The sequence below is a fragment of the Hypanus sabinus genome, chromosome 1, assembly GCF_030144855.1.
Source record: "Hypanus sabinus isolate sHypSab1 chromosome 1, sHypSab1.hap1, whole genome shotgun sequence".
NCBI classification, from domain to species: domain Eukaryota; kingdom Metazoa; phylum Chordata; class Chondrichthyes; order Myliobatiformes; family Dasyatidae; genus Hypanus; species Hypanus sabinus.
This window is the reverse complement of record NC_082706.1, coordinates 155,257,440-155,279,051: the sequence shown is the minus strand read 5'-3', so window position 1 is coordinate 155,279,051 and position 21,612 is coordinate 155,257,440.

Below are 21,612 nucleotides of genomic sequence, written 5' to 3'. Positions count from 1 at the left end.
AAGAAGTGGACATGAGTTGAGAGTTAAGGGGCAGAAGTTTAAGGGTATCACAAGGGTATCAGTTTCTACCTCCTGAAGTTAATAATCAGCTCCTTGGTTGTTCTGACGTTGAGTGACAGGTTGTGATCGTGGCACCACTCAGACAGATTTTTAATCTCCCTCCTACGTGCTGATTCTTCACCACCCTTGACTTGGGCAGCCACAGTGTTGTTGTCAGCAAACTTAATATTGGAAATGGATATAGGAAAAAGATAATTTTTGTGCATCTGGCATCAGAGAGTAAATGAAAAATGCAATCTAGTAAATTGTAGACATATGTCAGAGGGAGTTTCTTGCCCTCAGTTACTAAGATATCTCAGACAAACTTAAACACAATTCCAGATGCTGTATACAATGAACCCTACAGAGCACTCAGTTCTTCCAGAAAGTTTCAAGGGGATGGGAATCAGAGTGCCAGGGCAAATAGTGGAGTGTTTATTTGTGGAAGTAAACCTATGTACAAAGGAATAGAAAGGATAAGCATTGTGGGATTAATGGAGTTGTGCCTATTTCAATGCAAGGAGTATTGTAGTTAAAGCAGATGAGTTGAGAATATAACTAGATAATTTATTGGTCCCAAAGGAAATTACAGTGTCACAGTAGCATTACAAATGCATGAATATAAATATTAGAAGAGAAGTAGAAAGAAAAAAAATCAAGTTACCACAACAGTCCAACAGAAGGGGGTCATCACTTCCCAGGCTGTAGATTGACTCATTATTAAGCCTAATGTTTAAGGGAAAGAATGACCTCCTATACTACTTTTTGGAGCAGCACAGTTGTCTTAGTCTATTACTAAAAGTGCTCCTCTGTTCAGCCAAAGTGGCATGCAGAGGGCAAGAAACATTGTCCCGAATTACCATGATTTTCTGGAGGGTCCTTTGCTCCTTTAACAGAACCAACTTTTCTAATCAGTTTATTGAGCCTGTTGGCATCACTCATGTTGATGCCATTGCCCCAGCACACACCGCATAGAGGACTGTACTGGTGACAACAAACTGGTAGAACATGTGAAGGAGAGGCCTGCATACTCCAAAGGACCTCCGTCTCCTCAGGAAGTTGAGGTGACTCTGGCCCTTGTTGTACATAAGCCTCTGTGATATGGATCAGGACTTGGAATTATAATATTGTAACCAATAGGAAGACTTGGTTGCAGGAGGGGTAGGTCTAGCAGATCAGTGTTCTATTGTTATAGACAAGGTAGAGGGGAAGGCATTAAAAGGAGATGGGTGGCATTAATTTTCAAGAAAAAATATAATGGCAATGCACAGAGGTGATAGACTTGAGGGCTCATCTACAGCAGTAATATGGGTGGATCTGATCTGAGTAATAAGAAAGGGATGACTATGCTAATAGGTTTACTGCTTCAGTTTGAACTGTTTGAAATGTTTGAACTGCTTCCGTCTGGTAGGCGCTTCAGATCCCTCCAGACTAAGACTAATAGGCACTGGAGAAGTTTTTTCCCTACTGCGGTCACTTTGCTGAACAGTTAACTTCCAGTTAACTGTCGGCTAACTATTACTTGGATTGCACTACTTGTATGTATAATCTATATTTTCATTTATATTTATCATTATTATTGTTGTGAGCAGAGAGACAACATCTGCCGGAAGTAAATTCCTTGTATGTGCACAGGTACTTGGCGATTAAAGTCTGATTCTGATTTATACTATAGACCACCCATTATTCAGTAGGATTTAGAGGAGTAAGTTTCATACTCAAAAAGTTCAAAATAAATTTATTATCAAAGTACATGTATGTCACCATACATATCTCTGCAATTCATTTTCTTGTGGGCAAACTTAATAATAGAATCAAACCAACTGCATCAGCTTAGTTGTTCAACCTGTGTGCAAGAGATGACAAATTGTGGAAATTTAAAAAGAAATAATAATAAATAAGCAATAAATATTGAGAACATGAGCTGAAAGGTCTTTGAAAGTGAGTCCATTGGTTCTGAAAACACTTCAGTGATGGGGCAAGTGAAGTTATCCCCTTTGGTTGAGGGGTAATAACTGCAAAGAGACAGCAAGCATATGCAAGAAACATATAATAAGATTGCATTAGTAGGTGATTTTAACTTTCCACATGTTGACAGGACTCCAATACTGTAAAAGGTCTTGATGGAATAGAGGTTCACAAATGTGTTCAGGAAAGTTTTCTTAATGAATATACAGAGGACCCAACTAGTGACAGCATAACACTGGATCTCCTATTAGGGAAGGAGACATGGCAGGTGACAAAAGTTTGTGCAGGGGAAAACTTTGAGAGACTAGTGCAAAAAGTGCAGAGGCCCTAGACAAAGTATTTAAAGCATTCTTAGCCACAGGTAAGGTACCAGGGCTTGGAGGATAGCTAATGTTGCTTTGTTGCTCAAGAAAGTTTCTAAGAATAGTCAGCAAATTATGGGTCAGTGAGCCTGACATCAGCAGTTATTGGAAAGCATTCTGAGACACCAGACATATAAACATTTGGATTGACAGGGCCTGATTAGGGACAGTCAACATGGTATTGTGTGTTGCAGGTATATCCAATCAAACTACCAGGATGCTGGAGCAGGGACCCAATTGCAGACCCAGTACTGTGCACACAGTGATAGTAATTGAGAAACAAATCCCAAAATGCAAACAAGGGCAACATCAAAGTTCAGGCAAAGCTCAAAACATCCAGAGAAATCAAAAAACCAGAATCAGGAAACAGGCAGAGTCAATATTCAGACAGACAGAGTTCAGATACAAATACTGAACAGGCTCAGGAAAACTCATTGGCACAATCTGGCAACAAACAGGTGAAAACACAGGATTGAAATACACTGAGCAATAAACAGAGAGGCAGATGATAGGTGGAGCACAATGAGACACAGGTGGCAGCAATACAGGTAATAATGAGAAACAGATGAGAGACAGAATACTCAGTAATACAGGGGACGGAGAAGACCAGGAGCAGGGACAGGAGCAGCTGGCAATACAAAACCACAGACTGACAGCTAAGGGAAAAACACACAAAAAGACAGAGCCAGGTGAGTACTGGAGGTACTGATACAGACAGAATATTTTTTTGAAGATTATCAGGAAAGTTGATGAAGGAAAGGCAGTGGATACTGTCTATATGGACTTTAGCATGACCTCTGACAAAGTACTTTGAAGGTTAAGTCGCTTGGCGATCAGGATGAAATAGTAAATTAGATTCAACATTAGCTTAGCGGGAGAACCCAGAGAGTGGTAGTAGATGGTTGCCTCTCTAACTGAAGGCCTGTGGCACAGTGATGGGTCAGGTGTTGTCTGTCATTTGTATTAATGTTTTTGATGAAAATGTGTTAAACTGGATCAGGAAAATTGTGGATGACATCAAGATTGAGAGCTTACTGGACAATGAGGAAGGCTATCAAGGCTTGCAGCAGGATCTGGAGCAGTTGGAAAAATGGGCTGAAAGAGGGACGATAGATTTTGTTGCAGGCAATTGTAAGGTGGTGCACTTTAAGAGGACAAATCAAGATAGGACTTATCCAGTGAATGCTAGGGCACTGAGGAGCTTGGGAGAACAAAGGAATCTGGGAATACAGATCCATAATTCCTTGAAAGTAGTGTCATAGACAGATATGTTCATAAAGAAAGCTTTTGGCACATTGGTCTTCATTAATCAGAGTACTGAGTACAGGAGTTGGGGTGTATTGAGGTTATACAAGATGTTGGTGAGACTTAATTTGGAGTATTGTGTATAGTTTTGATCACCTGCAGGAAAGCTATTGATGAGACTGAAATAGTGCAGAGAAAATTTAGAAGGATATCTCTGATCGAGTTCTCGGTATTCCCAGGAGAGAGGGTGAGCAGCCAGATGTCGTGATCCGCGTGGGGACCAAAGACATAGATAGGAGTAGGGATGAGGTCCTGAAGAAGGAATATAGGGAGTTAGGAAAGAAGTTAAAAAGCAGGACCTCAAGGGTAGTAATCTCAGGATTACTGCCTGTGCCGCGAGACAAAGAGGGTAGAAACAGGAAGTTATGGCAGGAAGCATGGCTGAAGAGTTGGTGCAGGGGGCAGGGGTTCAGATTTCTGGATCATCAGAATCTCTTCTGGGGAAGGTCTGACCTGTACAAAAAGGTCGGGCTGCACCTGAACTGGAAAGGGACCAATATCCTGGCAGGCAGGTTAGCTAGAGCTGTTGAGGGTTTAAACTAGTTTGGCAGGGGGTGGGAATCAGAATGTGAGTGCAGAGATTAGGGTAGAAGGACAAGGGCATGATGCTATATGTTGAGTTGGTGAGGAAGGACAAGCAGTGGACAAAACATAAATGTAGTTGGTTGGATGGGTTGAAATGTGTCTATTTCAACACGAGGAGTACTAGGGATAAAGGGGATGAACTTAGAGTATGGATCAGTATGTGGAACTATGATGTTGTGGTCATTGTTGAAACTTGGCTGAAGGAAGGGCAGGATTGGCTGATGCAGATACTGAGGATTAGGTGTTTTAAAAGGAATATGATGGGAGCCAGAAAAGTGGGGGTGAGTACCATAACTGGTCAGGGATAGCATAATGGCCATAGAAAGGGAGGACGCTGCAGAGGGAGTGTCCACTGAGTCAGTGCGGGTGGAAGTCAGAAATAGGAAGGGATCAATCACTGTGCTGGGAGTAGTCTATGGGCCCCCAATTAGCCCTCCGGACACCAAGTAGAAGATAAGCAGGCAGATTTTAGAATGGTGCAGGAAATGCAGGTTAGTAGTTATGGGTGATTTCAACTTCCCTCATATTGACTGGCACCTCCTGAGTACAAGCGGGATAGATGGGGCTGAATTTGTCAGGTGTGTTCAAGATGGATTCCTGACACAGTATGTGGACCGGCCGACAAGAGGAGAGGCTATACTGGATCTAGTTCTGGGTAATGAACCTGGTCAAGTGACAGACCTCTTGGTGAGGGAGCATTTTGGTGAGAGAGACCACAACTCCCTTAGCTTCTGCATAGCTATGGAAAAGTATAAAAACAGACAAAATGGGAAAGTGCTTAACTGGGGAAGGGCTAACTATGAAGGGATGAGGCAGGAACTAGCGAGAGTAAATTGGAAACAGATGTTCAATGTTGAAAGCACAGAAGTAATGTGGAGGAAGTTTAGGGACCACTTGTGCTGGGTTCAGGACAGGTTTGTCCCACTGAGACAAGGAAAAAATGGTAGGAAAAGGGAACTGTGACTGATAAAACACAACTTGTCAAGAGGAAGGAAGCATATGTTAGATATAAGAAGCTGGAAGCAGGAGGGGCTCATGAGAAATATTGGGTAGCCAGGAAGGAGCTTAAGAAAGGAATTAGAAGAGCTCGAAGGAGGCATGAGAAGGCCTTGGCACGTAGGATTAAGGAGTACCCCAAGGCGATCTATGCAAATGTGAACAGAAGGATGACAAGTACAAAGTTGGGGCTGCTAAAGGATAAAGAAGGCAACATGTGCCTGGAGGTGGAGGAGGTTGGGGAGGTCCTAAGTGAATACTTTGCTTCAGTATTCACAAATGAAAATGACCTTGATCAGGGCGAGGTCAAAATAGAACAGGCCTGTGTGCTGGACAATGTGGAGATTAAGGAGGAAGTAGTGTTGGATCTTCTTAAAAACATCAAGATTGGTAAGTCCCCAGGGCCGGATATACCCCAGGTTGCTGTGGGAAGTGAGAGAAGAGATCGCTGGAGCATTAGCTATGATTTTTGAATCCTCTTTGGCTGCAGGGGAGGTGCCGGAGGATTGGAGAATAGCAAATGTAGTTCCCTTGTTTGAAAAAGGTAATCGGGAGAATCCTGGGAACTATAGACTAGTGAGTCTTACATCGGAAGTCTGCAAACTATTGGAAAGGATTCTTAAGGATAGGATCTATGAGCATTTGGAGAAGTACATTCTACTCAAGGATAGTCAACATGGCTTTGTGAAGGAAAGGTCATGCCCCATGAGCCTAATCGAGTTTTTTAAAGAGGTAACAAAAGAAATTGATGAGGGTAGGGCCGTAGATGTGGTCTACATGGACTTTGGTAAGGCATTTGACAAGGTCCTCCACGAGAGACTCATCCAGAAAGTCATGAGGCATGGGATCAGTGGAACCTTGGCTGTTTGGATTAAAAATTGGAAGAAAGCAAAGGGTAATAGTAAAAGGAAAATATTCTGCCTGGAGATCGGTGACTAGTGGAGTGCCCCAAGGATCTGTCCTGGGACCCCTGCTCTTTGTGATTTTTATAAATGACCTGGATGTAGAGGAGGAAGGATGGGTGAGTAAGTTTGCAGATGACACAAAGATTGGAGGAGTTGTGGATGGAGCTGTAGGTTTTCAAGTGTTACAAGAGGATATAGACAGGATGCAGAGTTGGGCAGAAAAGTGGCAGATGGAGTTCAATCCAGATAAGTGTGAGGCATTGCACTTTGGAAGGACAAACCGGAAGGTTGAGTACAGGGTTAATGGTCGGTTACTTAAGAGTGTGGATGAACAGAGGGACCTTGGGGTTCAAATCCATACATCCCTCAAGGTCACTGCACAGGTTGATAGGATAGTTAAGAAGGCCTGTGGGATGCCAGGCTTCATTAACAGGGGAATTGAGTTCAAGAGTAGAGAGGTCATGTTGCAACTCTACAAATCTCTGGTGAGACCACACTTAGAGTATTATGTTCATTTCTGGTCACCTCATTACAGGAAAGATGTGGAAGCTATGGAGAGGGTGCAGAGGAGATTTACCATGATGTTGCCTGGATTAGAAAACAAGTCTTATGAGGCAAGGTTAGCAGAGCTGGGACTTTTCTCTTTGGAGTGTAGAAGAATGAGAGGGGACTTGATAGAGGTCTAAAAGATTATGAGAGGCATAGATAGGGTGGATAGCCATTACATGTTTCCCAGGGCATGAATAGCAAACATCAGAGGGCATATGTACAAAAGGGAGGGAAATTTAGGGGAGACATCGGGGGCAAGTTTTTTTTTAAAAAACACAGAGGGTTGTGGTGCCTGGAATGAGTTGCCAGGGATGGTGACAGAGGCTAAAACATTAAGGGTATTTAAGAGCCTCTTGGACCGGCACATAGATGAAAGAAAAGTAGAGGGTTATGGGGTAGTGGGGGTTTAGTACTTTTTTAAGGAATATATGGGGCTGCACAACATCAAGGGCTGAAGGGCCTGTACTGTGCTGTAGTATTCCAGTGTTCTAGTGTAATGTTACTGGGATGGCAGGACCTGAGTTATAAGGAAATGTTGAACAAATTAGGACTTTATTTCGGGGAGCATAGGGGAATGAGAGGAGATTTGATAGAGGTACAGAGTACAAAATTATTAGGAGTATAATAGGGTAAATGCATGTTGGCGCATGGCCAGGTGGTAAGGTGTTGGTCTAGTGATCTGAAGGTTGCTAGTTCAAGCCTCAGCTAAGGCAACGTGTTGTGTACTTGAGCAAGGCACTTAACCAGACATTGCTCTGCGACAACGCCAGTGTCAAGCTGTATCGGCCCTTGCCCTTTCCTTGGACAACATCAGTGGCATGGAGGGGGAGACTTAAAGAATGCGCAACAGTTAGTCTCCCATACAAACCCTGCCCCGGCCTGTGCCTTGGAAACTTTCCAAGGCGCAAATCCATGGTCTCTCGAGACTAACAGATGCCGAAGGGTTTAAAGGTGAAAAGTGAAATATTTAAGAGGTACCTGAAGGGGAGCTTCTTCACTCAAAGGGTAGTGCAAGTGTGAAATGAGCTGCCAGCAGAAATGATGAGTACGTGGATAAGTACATGCTTCAGATGGTTATGGAGGGCTGTGGTCTGGATGCAAGTGGAAGGGGCAAGGGAAAATTCAGCACAAACTAGATGAGCTGAAGGGATTGTTTGTGTATTTCGTAGTGCTCTGTGACATTGGCTCTAAGTTCAAACTGGACATATAGTGAAATTAGTGGCTTTACTTTCAGTGTAATTATTTGTAGTATTAAGGAATTAAATGTATTGTCAGAACTGGAGCATAATGTTTTTTGTTCAGTATGCCACAGTTACTGTCTAATAATAAGAGGAAATGGACTTACAAGTTAATGATGGTGTGCACCTCGGTGGGAGATTTTCAATTTGTTATGATCTTATAAGAGAATTTTAAAATGTACGCTTTGGAAAACAGCCTCCACAGGATAATTTCCTTTTCCATTCTCTTGAAAAGTACAGCACCACATAAGATTATTGTGAACATAAGTCGCCATCATTCAATTTGAAGCTGTCAAACAGGTAATGTGTTTTCCTCAGTGATTTCTAGCACATATAAAAATGGACTAAATTAGGTATGGGTTTGTGATGTGCAATTAGCCCACGCCTATTATTTCTGAAGTAAGCAGAGCACCAATTTCATCTTGTTCTGCTAATTACTGTCATTGCTATGTACAGCCAGTGCTAACCTTGCTGTTGAGTAGTTATACAGCCAAAATTCTGAATATCTAGTACCACATAAAATGATCCTGTGCTACTGAAAGCCGATCTGTGCTTCTTAAAGAGGAGGTGCTTTGTGGTGGAAGTCATTATAAAATTATTCTAACCTGAAAAGGGTCAACACAGTTTAGGAGAGCGTAAGTTTCAAGATTTTTCAATACAGCAATGGAGATCTTGGTGAAGGAGGAAAGGAGTAATTAACTTGCTGGAAAACAAGAAAGGCAATTACCATGAAGTCATGGGATCACACTGTATGCTGACCATTGCAGAGAGTCCAGTCCCCAACCTTATCCCAAAGATTCAAATTTGTCTTCTAAAGCTACTCATTTAGACTCACGTATACCATTTATAGGTTTGCATGCCCTTCATATATCAAACATAGGAGCAAAGTTAAGCCATTCAGCCCATCAAGTCTGTGCTGAATCAATTACCTCTATTGGCCTCACTGTCTCCATGCAGTGGCAGCAGTTCAGCTATAAAGCAGAACCAGATTTAATATCACTAGCATATGTCGTGAAGTTTGTTATTTTGTTGGCAGCAGTACATTGCAATATATAATAAAAAGCTGTAAATTACAATGAGAAATATATTTTTTAAATTAAATTGTACAAAATGAGAGCAAAAACAAAGAAAAAATATTGAGGTGGTGTACATGAGTTTATTGCCCTTTCAGAAGTCTGATGACGGAGGGGAAGGAGCTGTTCCTAAACATTGAGTGCATCTTTGAGTTTCTGTACCTCCTCCTAGATGGCAGTAATGAGAAGAGGGCACTGTTTATATGGTGAGGGTCCTTAATGATGGATGCTGCCTTCCTGAGGCATTACTTATTGAAGACATACTTGATTGTGTGGATGCTTGTGCCCATGATGAAGCTGGCTGTTTACAAACCTCTGCCTCTTTCTGATCCTATCCATTGGAACCTCAATATTAGACGGTGATGCAACCAGTCAGGATCCTCTCCACTGTACATCTGTAAAAATTTGCTAGTGTCTTTAGTGACAAAGTAAATCTTCTCAAACTCCTAATGAAATGTATCCTCTGTTGTACCTTCTTTGTAATTGCATTAATATGTTGGACCCAGGATACATGTAATCTTTATGTCCCTTTCTTCCATTACCACAGTCCATTACCACTTGGATCCCTTCTCCTACAGCCAAGAGTTGCAGACAAAAGTACTTTGGAGAAAGAGCACCAGAACTAGAAGGAATGTACCATATACTCCCATGAGTCTGCTCCACCATTCAATACGATCTGATGCCCACAAGCAATAGGACAAGAATGAAGAAGGGACAGCATCACTTAATTTCAAGATCATGGGTATTCTTCATCTACCTAATTTCAATAATTTAGAAATAGGAGACTTAAAATGGAGAGACACTGAGTATGAATCATCTGCAACTGGGACATTGATGCAGTGTGAACACCAGCTCCCAGGAGGACAGCTAAAATGGAAGTTTAGAAGTTAAAACTATTGTCATGTAAATTCAAGTGACTATTCATTATAGCAGTGAATACACTGTTTAAGGGACTTGCCAGATCAGTATAATTGCTGAGGTCTTTTTTTCTCCCCCAGGAAGTGGAACACTGCTTCGTTTGGCAATATTCATGTATGGTTGAGTGATAATTAAACTTGAACTTGAACAAAATATATGCAGTCCTCTTTCAAAATGATATAATCTGTCTTTTCACATCAACTGTTCTACTGTTCGCAATGTAAGTCAATTCGAGCTGTTTCCATTAAGAATATTCATTCTGAACCACATTTGTCTGGACCCAACGGTACTTTACAATGTCCTCCAAGGACCATCAACAGGATTCCCAGTGAAAGCATGCAGATTTATCTATTCCACACCATCTACACACAGACAGCAGCACATCAAACCAACAGAAAACAGAAGTAATAAATTCAAAACTTTCAAAGGCAACTAGTTCAATTATTTTCACTTGAAAAGGAAAGAACAATTAGAAAGAATCAAGAGTTTACACCCAAGGGAATTCACACCCTACTGAAAATCCCTTCAATTAGCATCAAAATGAGGATAACTTTACATGAACAGAGAAGTTCTAACAGCAAAGTAAACCTCTGACTACAGAACTTCAGAATCAATTTAATGTCACTAGGGACTACTAGGCAGTTTCATGTCACTGGTACATGGAGTCACAGAGTCAGCAAACTACAGCACAGCAACAGGCCCTACATTTGACCTGCCTAGTCCCTTTGACCTGCACCCGGGCCATAGCCCTCCATACCCTTCCCACCCATGTACCTATCCAAACTTCCCTTAAAAGTTGAAATTGAAATCACATCCATGATTTCCACTAGCAGCTCGTTCCACACTCTTGCCGCTATCGGGGCGAAGAAGGTTCCCCTCATATTCCCCTTATGCATTTAATCTTTCACCCTGAACTCTTGACCTCCAGTTGGAGTCTCATGCAACCTCAGTGTGAAAAAATCTGTTTGCATTTACCCTATCTGTACCCCTCATAATTCTGTATATCAAATCTACCTTCACTCTCATATGTTCTGGGGAATAAAGTTCTAACCTATTTAACCTTTCCTCATAACTCATGCCTTCCATTGTCTCCATACTCTTTCAAGCTTACATCTTTTCTGTAGATAGGTGACCAAAACTGCACACAATATGCCAAACCAGGCCTCACTAATGTCTTATACAACTTCAACATAACATCCCCTACTCCTGTACTCAATACTTCAACCTATGAAGGCCAGTGTACCAAAAGCTGACTTTAAACAATCCGATCTGCCTGTGACGCCACCTTCAATGAATTATGGACCTGTATTCCCAGGTTCCTTTGTTCTAGAACATATTGATTCAGTAAAATTCAGTACCCTAGTTGGTTCTCCCAAAGTGAAACACCTCACAATTAGAGTCATAGAAAAGTACAAAATAGAAGCAGGCCCTACAGCCCATCTAGTTTGAGCTGTACCATTTAAACAGCCAACTCTCACCGACCTGCACTGGGACCATAGTCTCCATACCCCTTCCATCCATATCCCCATCCAAAACTACTTTTAAACTTTGAAATTTAACTTGAATGTAACACTTGTGCTCGCAGCTCATTCCACACTCTGACGGCCCTCTGAGTGTAGAAGCTTACCGCCATGTTCCCTTGTCTGCATTAAATTCCATCTGACATATTTCAGCCCATTTTTCCAGCTGGCCTAGATCCCACTGTAAACTTTGATAGTCTTCCACCCCTAATCTTGGTGTCATCTACAAATTTGCTGATTTGTTAACCATTTACTTATCCAGATTGTTGATATAGATAACAACAGAATGCACTGATTGCTGTGGTACTCCACTAGTCACAGGCCTCCAGTCAGAGAGGTAACCATCTACTACCACTTTCTAGCTTCTTCCACAAAGCCAGTGTCTAGACCAATTTACTACCTCATCCTGAAAGACAAGCGACTGAACCTTCTTGACCAAACTCCCATGTGGGACCTGGTCATATGACTTCCTGAGGTTCATGTAGACAACATCTACTGCCTTGCCTTCATCAGGTTTCTTGGTAACATCTCAAAAAATCCATAAGATCAGTTAGACATGATCTACTATGCACAAAGCCATGCTGACTATCCCTATTCAATCCCTGATATCCAAATACTCATATATCCAGTTTCTCAAAATACCTTCCAGTAACCTTCCTACTACTGATGTCAGGCTCACCAGCCTATAATTTTCTGGTTTATTCTTAGGGACTTTCTTAAACAGTGGAAACACATTTGCTACCCTCCAATCCTCTGGCACCTCACCTGTGGCTGAAGGTGATTTAAATATCTCTGATAGGTCGCTGCAATTTCTTCACTTGCCTCCCACAGGGTCTGAGGAAACACCCTGTCAGCTAGTGGGGATTTGCACACCCTGAGTTCCCTCAAGACAGCAAACATCCCCTCCTCTGTAATCTGTAAAGGGCCCATCGCCTCACTGTTACTTTGCCTCACTTCTATAGACTTTGTGTCCCACTCTGGAGTAATGACAGATGCAAAACAAAAACATTTGAGATCTCTCCCATCTTTATCGCTCCACGAATAAATTACCATTTCGATCTTCCAGAGGACTAATTTTGTCCCTTGCAATCCTTTTGCTCCTAATATATCTGCAGAAGCCCTTAGGATTCTTTTTCACCTTACTTGCTAGAGCAACCTCATGTCCTCTTTTAGCCCTCCTGATTTCTTTCTCAAGTGTTCTATTAAATTTATATACTCCTTAAGTACCTAATTTATTCCTACCTGTTTATCAATGCTATGCACCTCCTTCATTTTCTTAACCAGTCCCTCCATATCTTTCAAAAACCAAGGTTCCCTAAACCCATTATACTTGCCTTTTATTGTGACAGCCACATACAAGCTTTCTACTCTAAAAAAATCACTTTTGAAGTCTATAAGACCATAAGACATAGGAACAGAATTAGGCCATTCAGCCAATTGAGTCTGCTCTGTCATTCCTTCATGGCTGATCCTGGATCCCACTGAACCCATACACCTGTTTTCTTGCCATATCCTTTGATGGCCTGACCGTGGTAAACCGTGTATATAGGTTGTAACTGGGTTATCTGTCTGGACACGCCCCTCTGCTCACTGCTCCTGTGGCTCCTCCCACAGACCTCTGGATAAAGGTGATTGTGTCACTGCTCCTCCCACAGTCCAGGACAGACATACACCATGGATGTGGATCCATTTTACTGCTAATAAAAGCCTTTCAGTATTTACTCTACTTCCAGTCTTTTGGAGTAATTGATAGGGCATCACTGACTGATCAAGAAACATTCAGCTTCAGCATTAAATATACCCACAGACTTGGCCTCCACTGCAATCTGTGACAGAGGATCCCACAGATTCACCATTTTCTGGCTTAAAAATAATTCCTCCTTACCTCCATTCTAAAAAGTCACCCCTCAATTTTGAGGCTGTGCCCCTAGTTCTGTATACCCTCACCATAGGAAACATCCTCTCCACATCCACCCTGTCTAGTCTGTTCAACAGTCGGCAGGTTTCAATGAAATCCCCCTGAACTTATCAAGTACACCTTTGCCAGAATACAGTCTCTCCCAATCGACACTTGCTGGGTCCTTACTGATGCCATCAAAATTGGCCTTTCATCAATAATTTAGAAACTCAACCCGAGGACCAAACCTTTCCCTTCCATATTTACCTTGAAACTAATATCATTTTGATCACTATATGCAAAGTGTCACCCTGCACAAACTTCTGTCACCATCTCTAATAGGAGATCAAGAATTATGCACTTTCTGGTTGAGAATTCTATATACTGATTAAAAAAGCTTCCTTGAACACATTTGACAAACTTTATCCCATCTAGTCCTTTTACAGTATAGGAGTCCCAGTCAATATGTGGAAAGTTAAAATCACCTACAATCACAACCTTAAGTTTCCTGCAACAGTCTGCAATCTCTCTAATTTGTTCCTCTAAATCCCGTGGACTGTTGGGTGGTCTGTAGTAGAACTCCATTAATGGAGTCATTCCTTTCTTTTTCCTCAGTTCCACCCATAATGCCTCACTAGACGAGTTCTCCAGTACATCCTGACTGAGCACTGTCATGACATTTTTCCTGACTAGTAATATCATCCCTCCCCCTTTAATCCCACCCTCTCTATCATGTCTAAAACAACAGAACCTCAGAATACTGAGCTACCAGTCCTGCACTGCCTGCAAACATGTCTCACTAATGGCTACAACATCAAAATTCCAAGTTTTAATCCATGCCCTGAACTCATCTACCTTTCCTACGGTACAGCTTGCATTGAAATACACACAACTCAGAACATTAGTCCTGCCATGCTCAATCCTTTGCGTCCTGACTTTGTCTGAGGTGTTAACATCTGACTCCACAACAACTCCACTATCTGTTCTGGCACTTAGCTTCCTATCCCACTGCGACTCTATCTTAAACCTTTCTCCCCCCACCCCCCCCCCCCAATTCAGTAGTAGCAAACCTTCCCGCTAGAATATTAGTTCTCCTCCAATTTAGATGCAAACCATCTCATCTGTATCCATCCCACTTATCCTGGAAGAGAGCCCAATGATCTAAAAATCTGAATCCTTCCCTCCTCCACCAAATGCTTAGCCATGTATTAAAATGTATGGTCTTCCTAATTCTGGCCTCACTAGCACATGGCATGGGTAGCAATCCTATGATCACAACCCTGGAAGTCCTGTCCTTTCAGTTAGCATCTAACTCTCTGAACTCATATTGCAGAGTGTCGTCCCTCTTCCTACTTACGTCATTGGTACCAACATGAACCACAACCTCTGGTTGCTCACCATTCCACTTAAGAGTGGCAAGGGCCACCCAAGAGGCTACATAGCATCCGGGAATCTGGAACTGGCTTAATCTACAACCTTTTGCATTCTCTTGTAATCCTAACCATTGTAGCTCACATACTAGACTGTGATGCAGATGGGCAGAATGCTCTTCATTGTACATCTACAGAAACTTGCAAGAGTCTTTGGTGACATCCCAAATCTTGTCAAACTCTTAATGAACTAGTGCCGATGATATACCTTCTCGTGATTCCTTCAGTGCATTGGGTCCAGGACAGATCCTCCAAGGTGTTGACATTCAAGAACTTAGGGTTGCTCACCTTTTCCACCATTGACTCCACAATAAGGAGTGCATATGTTTTTCCAACAACCCCTTCTGTCTCACTCCTGTACCCCCTTCACTGTATTTTTCCATCAGGATTATCTGTGTGGTGAACTTTATGCTTTATAAATAACATGAGAAGACTTATCTGTGAAGTGTTCATATGCCTTCCTGTACAATATGGTCTTATCATCTGCAACCATTCTCCGTCATTCCCTGCTGCCATCCTCTGTCCAACAACAATCTATTGAAGGCATTGCAGACATGAGAACATCTGCAGGTGCTGGAAATCCAAAGTAACACACACAAAAGGCTGGAGGGTTTCAGCAGGCCAGGCAGCATCTAAAGAAAAAGAGTATATTCGATGTTTAGAGCTGACACCCTTCATTAGGACTTGGCCTGAAATGTCGACTACAAACATTTTTCTATAGATACTGCCTGGACTGCTGAGTTCCTCCAGCATTTTCTGTGTGATAAAAATCTATTGATGGTGACTACACCTATGAATCATAAGGTCAGAGTCATAGAGTGATTGAGATACAACACCCGATCAAGTACTTCTCCCCCAAGTCTAGCCAACACCAGCCATTCATTTACACTTGTATTAATTTCTTTTTTTATCCTCTTATCAGCTGCCACCCAGTTTCTACTACTCACTGACAGACTAAGGGCAAAATTCAGTGGACAATTAACCTACTAACCCATGTGCCTTTGGAACATGGGAGGAAACTGGAGCACCCAGGGAAATCCATACAGTCACTGACACTGCATACAAAATTCTGCTCCAGTCGTACCGGAGGTCAGGAATTGAACATAGTACAGGCACTTTGGCCCACTATGTTGTGCCGACCCTTAAACCCTGCCTCCTATATAACCCCCCACCTTAAATTCCTCCATATACCTGTCTAGTAGTCTCTTAAATTTCACTAGTGTATCTGCCTTCACCACAGACTCAGGGAGTGCATTCCACGCACCAACCACTCTCTGAGTGAAAGCCTTCCTCTAATATCCCCCTTGAACTTCCCACCCTTTACCTTAAAGCCATGTCCTCTTGTATTGAGCAGTGGTGCCCTGGGGAAGAGGCACTGGCTGTCCACTCTGTCTATTCCACTTAATATCTTGTATACCTCTAACATGTCTCCTCTCATCCTCCTTCTCTCCAAAGAGTAAAGCCCTATTTCCCTTAATCTCTGATCATAATCCCTACTCTCTAAACCAGGCAGCATCCTGGTAAATCTCCTCTGTACCCTTTCCAATGCTTCCACATCCTTCCTATAGTGAGGTGACCAGAACTGGACACAGTACTCCAAGTGTGGCCTAACCAGAATTTTATAGAGCTGAATCATTACTTCACAATGCTTAAACTCTATCCCTCGACTTATGAAAGCTAACACCCCATAAGCTTTCCTAACTACCCTATCTGCCTGTCAGGCAACGTTCAAGGATCTGTGGACATGTACCCCCAGATTCCTCTGCTCCTCTACACTACCAAGTATCCTGCCATTTACTTTGTACTCTGCCTTGGAGTTTGTCCTTCCAAAGTGTACCACCTCACACTTCTCCGGGTTGAACTCCATCTGCCCCTTCTCAGCCCACTTCTGCATCCTATCAATGTCTCTCTGCAATCTTTGACAATCCTCTACACTACCTACAACACCACCAACCTTTGTGTCATCTGCAAACTTGCCAACCCACCCTTCTACTCCCACATCCAGGACGTTAATAAAAATCACGAAAAGTAGGGGTCCCAGAACCGATGTCTCTAGTGTTGTTAGGACATGGCTCTGCTAACTGTACCAGAGTGCTGTTCTTGTCAATTAAATACAGTACATGATAAAAACACACCAGACTGTGCCTAAACGTACTTTTTTATAAATCACAACTCAAAAGTTTACCACATAGTTTCAAACAATTACATAACTCTAAAGTTTCACAGTTCTTATAGTAACTTGTACAAGTTTTTTTTCACAATTCTCAAAACTTGCATCTTGTATTCAGATATCACCTACTCTTGAAGCACTTAACCGAGGTTTGATCTTAGCAACTTCCTCTCTTAGCTTCTAACTCATGTTTGCTTTTTCCAGTGGTTGGTCTCCAGAATCACAAATGCTGGTCATCAAATTTGACCAATTATCAAATATGTGGCCTTCCTTCACTGTACCCTTTTGTTCTGTGTTTTTCAACACATTTTCTAAGGCAGTAGAGTATCTTCCCAAAGCCCGATGGGATACTTGACATTTCTCTGGCACTGTCCTTGTACATGGCATATTATTCATTGCTGTTAACAAGCACCTTTGTATGATTCCACAATCATCCCAATTTGTCAAGAATACAAGTTAGAAGACTGTGGAGCCACATTATTTAATATTTCTCCTAGGGGGTAAATGTATGTCCAAGATATCCTAAAATGCACTTCTGTCAACCTTGTACCAGACCCCTGAGGCAGCATGTCATGGATTAGGCTTATTGCTGACATTTCAACAAATGGAACATATAATAGTACAGAACAGGAACAGATCCTTTCCATGTCAGCCCCTTCCTCTTCCCTATGATCTGCCCTGGTCCTCTCACATACCCGATTCTTTCCAGCCGTCTGCCGACCATCTTTCCCTTATTAGATTCCAGTCATGATCTTCCTTTCTACAATCTGCTGTCCTTCATTGTCTGCACTTATCACATATTATTGCCCATCCTTCTCCTCACCTCTTTATATTGGCTATTCCTCCTCTATCAATGCAGGTGGCTGGAGTTGACAAAAAGAAGCCAACCATCTATGCCTATTCACGGATGCTGTCTGATCTGATCATTTGTTCTTCTTTGCTCCTGCTGCATTGTTCCTCACCTTGTACAACTCCACCAGTTTTTGCATCATGTATAAATGCATCAATCAGACCATTTTAAGAGTTAGGGCTTACAAATTCAAGAAAATATTTCAATGTATTACTGAGGATAGGCTGTATTCTTGAGGTTCTCCTTTTTAGATGTCCCTTTTTCCTCTCCCTTTTGAAAGATTTTGTGCCATGATTTGAAGAAGAGTTGGAGAGCTATTCCCGGCTTTTTGGCAAACATTTAAGCAGCATTTCTGGGAAACAATTATCTGGTCATTATCTCATTATTGCATAGCAGTTAGGGCCTTGGCACTGCACACTGCTGCATTTCACTGTATTATAACAGCTGTATCTTACCAGGTTGACTCTGAAGTACTTTCCAATATTGTGTTGCAGTGAAAGCTATAACATAAACACTAAATTAAGTTACCTCAAGTACTAGGGATCATAAAGGAACTACTTCTAATAAATTTAAAGTATTCCTTCAATATCAAATCAATAACTGATTTCAGGAAGACTAATTTTAATATCGTCAACTTCTAGTGTTCTTGAATTATAAATATTAATCCCCTTGACTTAATTATTACAACTAAATTACATTGAGATAAGGAATTGAGATAAATGAGTTGAAAACCTGTATAAAATTTAGAATTCATGGGAAACACATTTATTTGTCATTGGCAACTATTTCACATTTTGCATAACCGTTGACTGTGCCTTTTTCCATAGATGCTGCCTGGCCTGCTGAGTCCCATCAGCATTTTGTGTGTGTTGCTCGGATGTCCAGCATCTGCAGATTTTCTCTTGATTGCGTAATAAACTGGTTTTGCAATACCAGCCATGCAGGCACACTTGCCTAAAAGATTAGCATTTAGATCTTGCACTTTATAGAACACAAGGAGATTGCTTGACATGATAGGACTTCATCCTCCTTAAGTAGGTTTTACTCAATTGAACATGAACTACTTCATGCTGGAGCCGACTTCTGAGAAAAAGATTGTACTGGGGTGGGGGGGGTGTTGAGTCCTCCTTTAACTAATAAAAGCAGCAGAGGTACTTGTTACCTGCTGCAGAAACACAACAGCTTCCTTGGAATCAGATTTATCTCACTGACTTACAGTCTGTCATGAAATTTGTTGCTTTACAGAAGCAGTACAGTACAATACATAAAATAGACCATAAATTACAAAATATATATTTAAAAGTTAAATAGGTAGTGCAAAGTAGACACAGACATAGAACATAGAAAACCAACAGCACAATTCAGGCCCAAACAATGCTGAAATTACCTAGGGTTACACACATCCCTCTATTTTTCTAAGCTCCATGTACCTATCCAGGAGACCCTATTGTATTCACCATTACCACCGTTGCCAGCAACCCATTCCACACACTCACCATTCTGAGTAAAAAACTTACTCCTAACATCTTCTCTGTACTTACTTCCAAGCACCTTAAAACTGTGCCCTCTCGTGCTAGCCATTTCAGCCATGGGAAAATACCTCTGACTATTCACATAATCGATGCCACTTATCATTTTATACACCTCTATTAGGTCACCTCTCATCCTTCGTCTCTCTAAGGAGAAAAGGCCGAGTTCACTCAACCTATTCTGATAAGGCAACATCCTTGTAAATCTCCTCTGCACCCTTTCTATGGTTTCCACATCTTTCCTGTAGTGAGGTGACCAGAACTGAGCACAGCACCCCAAGTGGGGTCCAATGAGGGTCCTATATAGCTGCAACATTATCTCTCGGCTTCTAAATTCAATCCCACGATTGATGAAGGCCAATGCACAGTATGCTTTCTTAACCATATAGTCAACCTGCGTAGCAGTTTTGAGTATCCCGTGGACTCGGACCCCAAGTCCCTCTGATCCTCCACACTGTCAAGAAACTTACCATTAATATTATATTCTGCCATCATATTTGACCTACCAAAACAAACCACCTCACATTTATATGGGTTGAACTCAATCTGCCACTTCTCAGCCCAGTTTTGCATCCTATCAATGTCCCACTGCAACCCCTGACAGCCCTCCACAATATCCACAACACCTCCAACCTTTGTGTCATCAGCAAACTTACTAACCCATCCCTCCACTTCCTCATCCAGGTCATTTATAAAAATCACGAAGAGAAGGGGACCCAGAACAGATCCCTGAGACACACCAGTGGTCACCAACCTCCATGCAGAATATGACCCATCTACAACCACTCTTTGCCTTCTTTGAGCAAGCTAATTCTGGATCCACAAAGCAAGGTCCCCTTAGATTCCATGCCTCCTTATATTCTCAATAAGCCTTGCATGGGGTACCTTATCAAATGCCTTGCTGAAGTCCATATACACTACATCTACTACTCTACCTTCATCAGTGTGTTTAGTCACATCCTCAAAAATTCAATCAGGCTTCTAAGGCACAACCTGCCTTTGACAAAGCCATGTTGACTATTCCTAATCACATTATGCCTCTCCAAATGTTCATAAATCCTGCCTCTCAGGATCTTCTCCATCAACTTACCAACCACTGAAGTAAGACTCACTGGTCTATAATTTCCTGGGTTATCTCTACTCCTTTTCTTGAATAAGGGAACAACATCTGCAACCCTCCAGAACCTCTCCCATCCCCATTGATGATAAAAAGATCATCGCCAGAGGCTCAGCAATCTCCTCCCTCACCTCCCACAGTAGTCTGGGGTACATCTCATCTGGTCCTGGAGACTTATCCAAATTGATGCTTTCCAAAATCTCCAACACATTCTTTTTCAATCTTTTTCAAGCTTTTCAATCCTCTAAGTCATCTCTACAATTGCCAAGATCCTTTTCAGTAGTGAATACTGAAGCAAAGTATTCATTAAGTACCTCTGCTATCTCCTCTGGTTCCACACAACCTTTATACATCACGGTTTCCATACCATACCATCCTTTCCCTGTCTCATTGGAATGTACCTATGCAGAACGCCATGCAAATATCCCCTGAGCATTTGCTACATTTCTGTCATACATTATCCTGAGAACATCTATTCCCAATTTATGCTTCCAAGTTCAGGCCTGATAACCTCATATTTCCCCTTACTTCAATTAAATGCTGTCCTAACTTGTCTGTTCCTATCCCCCTCCAATGCTATGGTAAAGGAGATAGAATTATGATCACTATCTCCAAAATTCTCTCCCACTGAGAGACCTGACACCTGACCAGGTTCATTTCCCGATACCAGATCAAGTACTTTTGGAGGGTTTTGGAGCCTCTACTTTTGTAGGGTTCTCCACATATTGTGTCAGGAAACCTGCCTGAACACACCTAACAAACTCCAATCCTATCTAAACCCCTTGCTCTAGGGAGATGCTAATCAATATTTGAGAAATTAAGATCTCCCACCACGACAGCCCTGTTATTATTACATCTTTCCAGAATCTGTCTCCCTATCTGCTCTTTGATGTTCCTGTTACTTTTGGGTGGTAAAAAACACCCAATAGAGTTATTGACCCCTCCCTGTTCCTATCTTCCATCCACGGCGACTCACAAGACAATTCCTCCATGACTTCCTCCTTTTCTGCAGCCATGACACTATCTTGATCAGCAGTGCCATGGCCCCCATCTCTTTTGACTCCCTCCCTGTCCTTTCTGAAACATCTAAAGCCTGGCACTCTAAGTCACCATTCCTGCCCCTGAGCCATCCATCTGTGTAATGGCCACAACATGACAGCT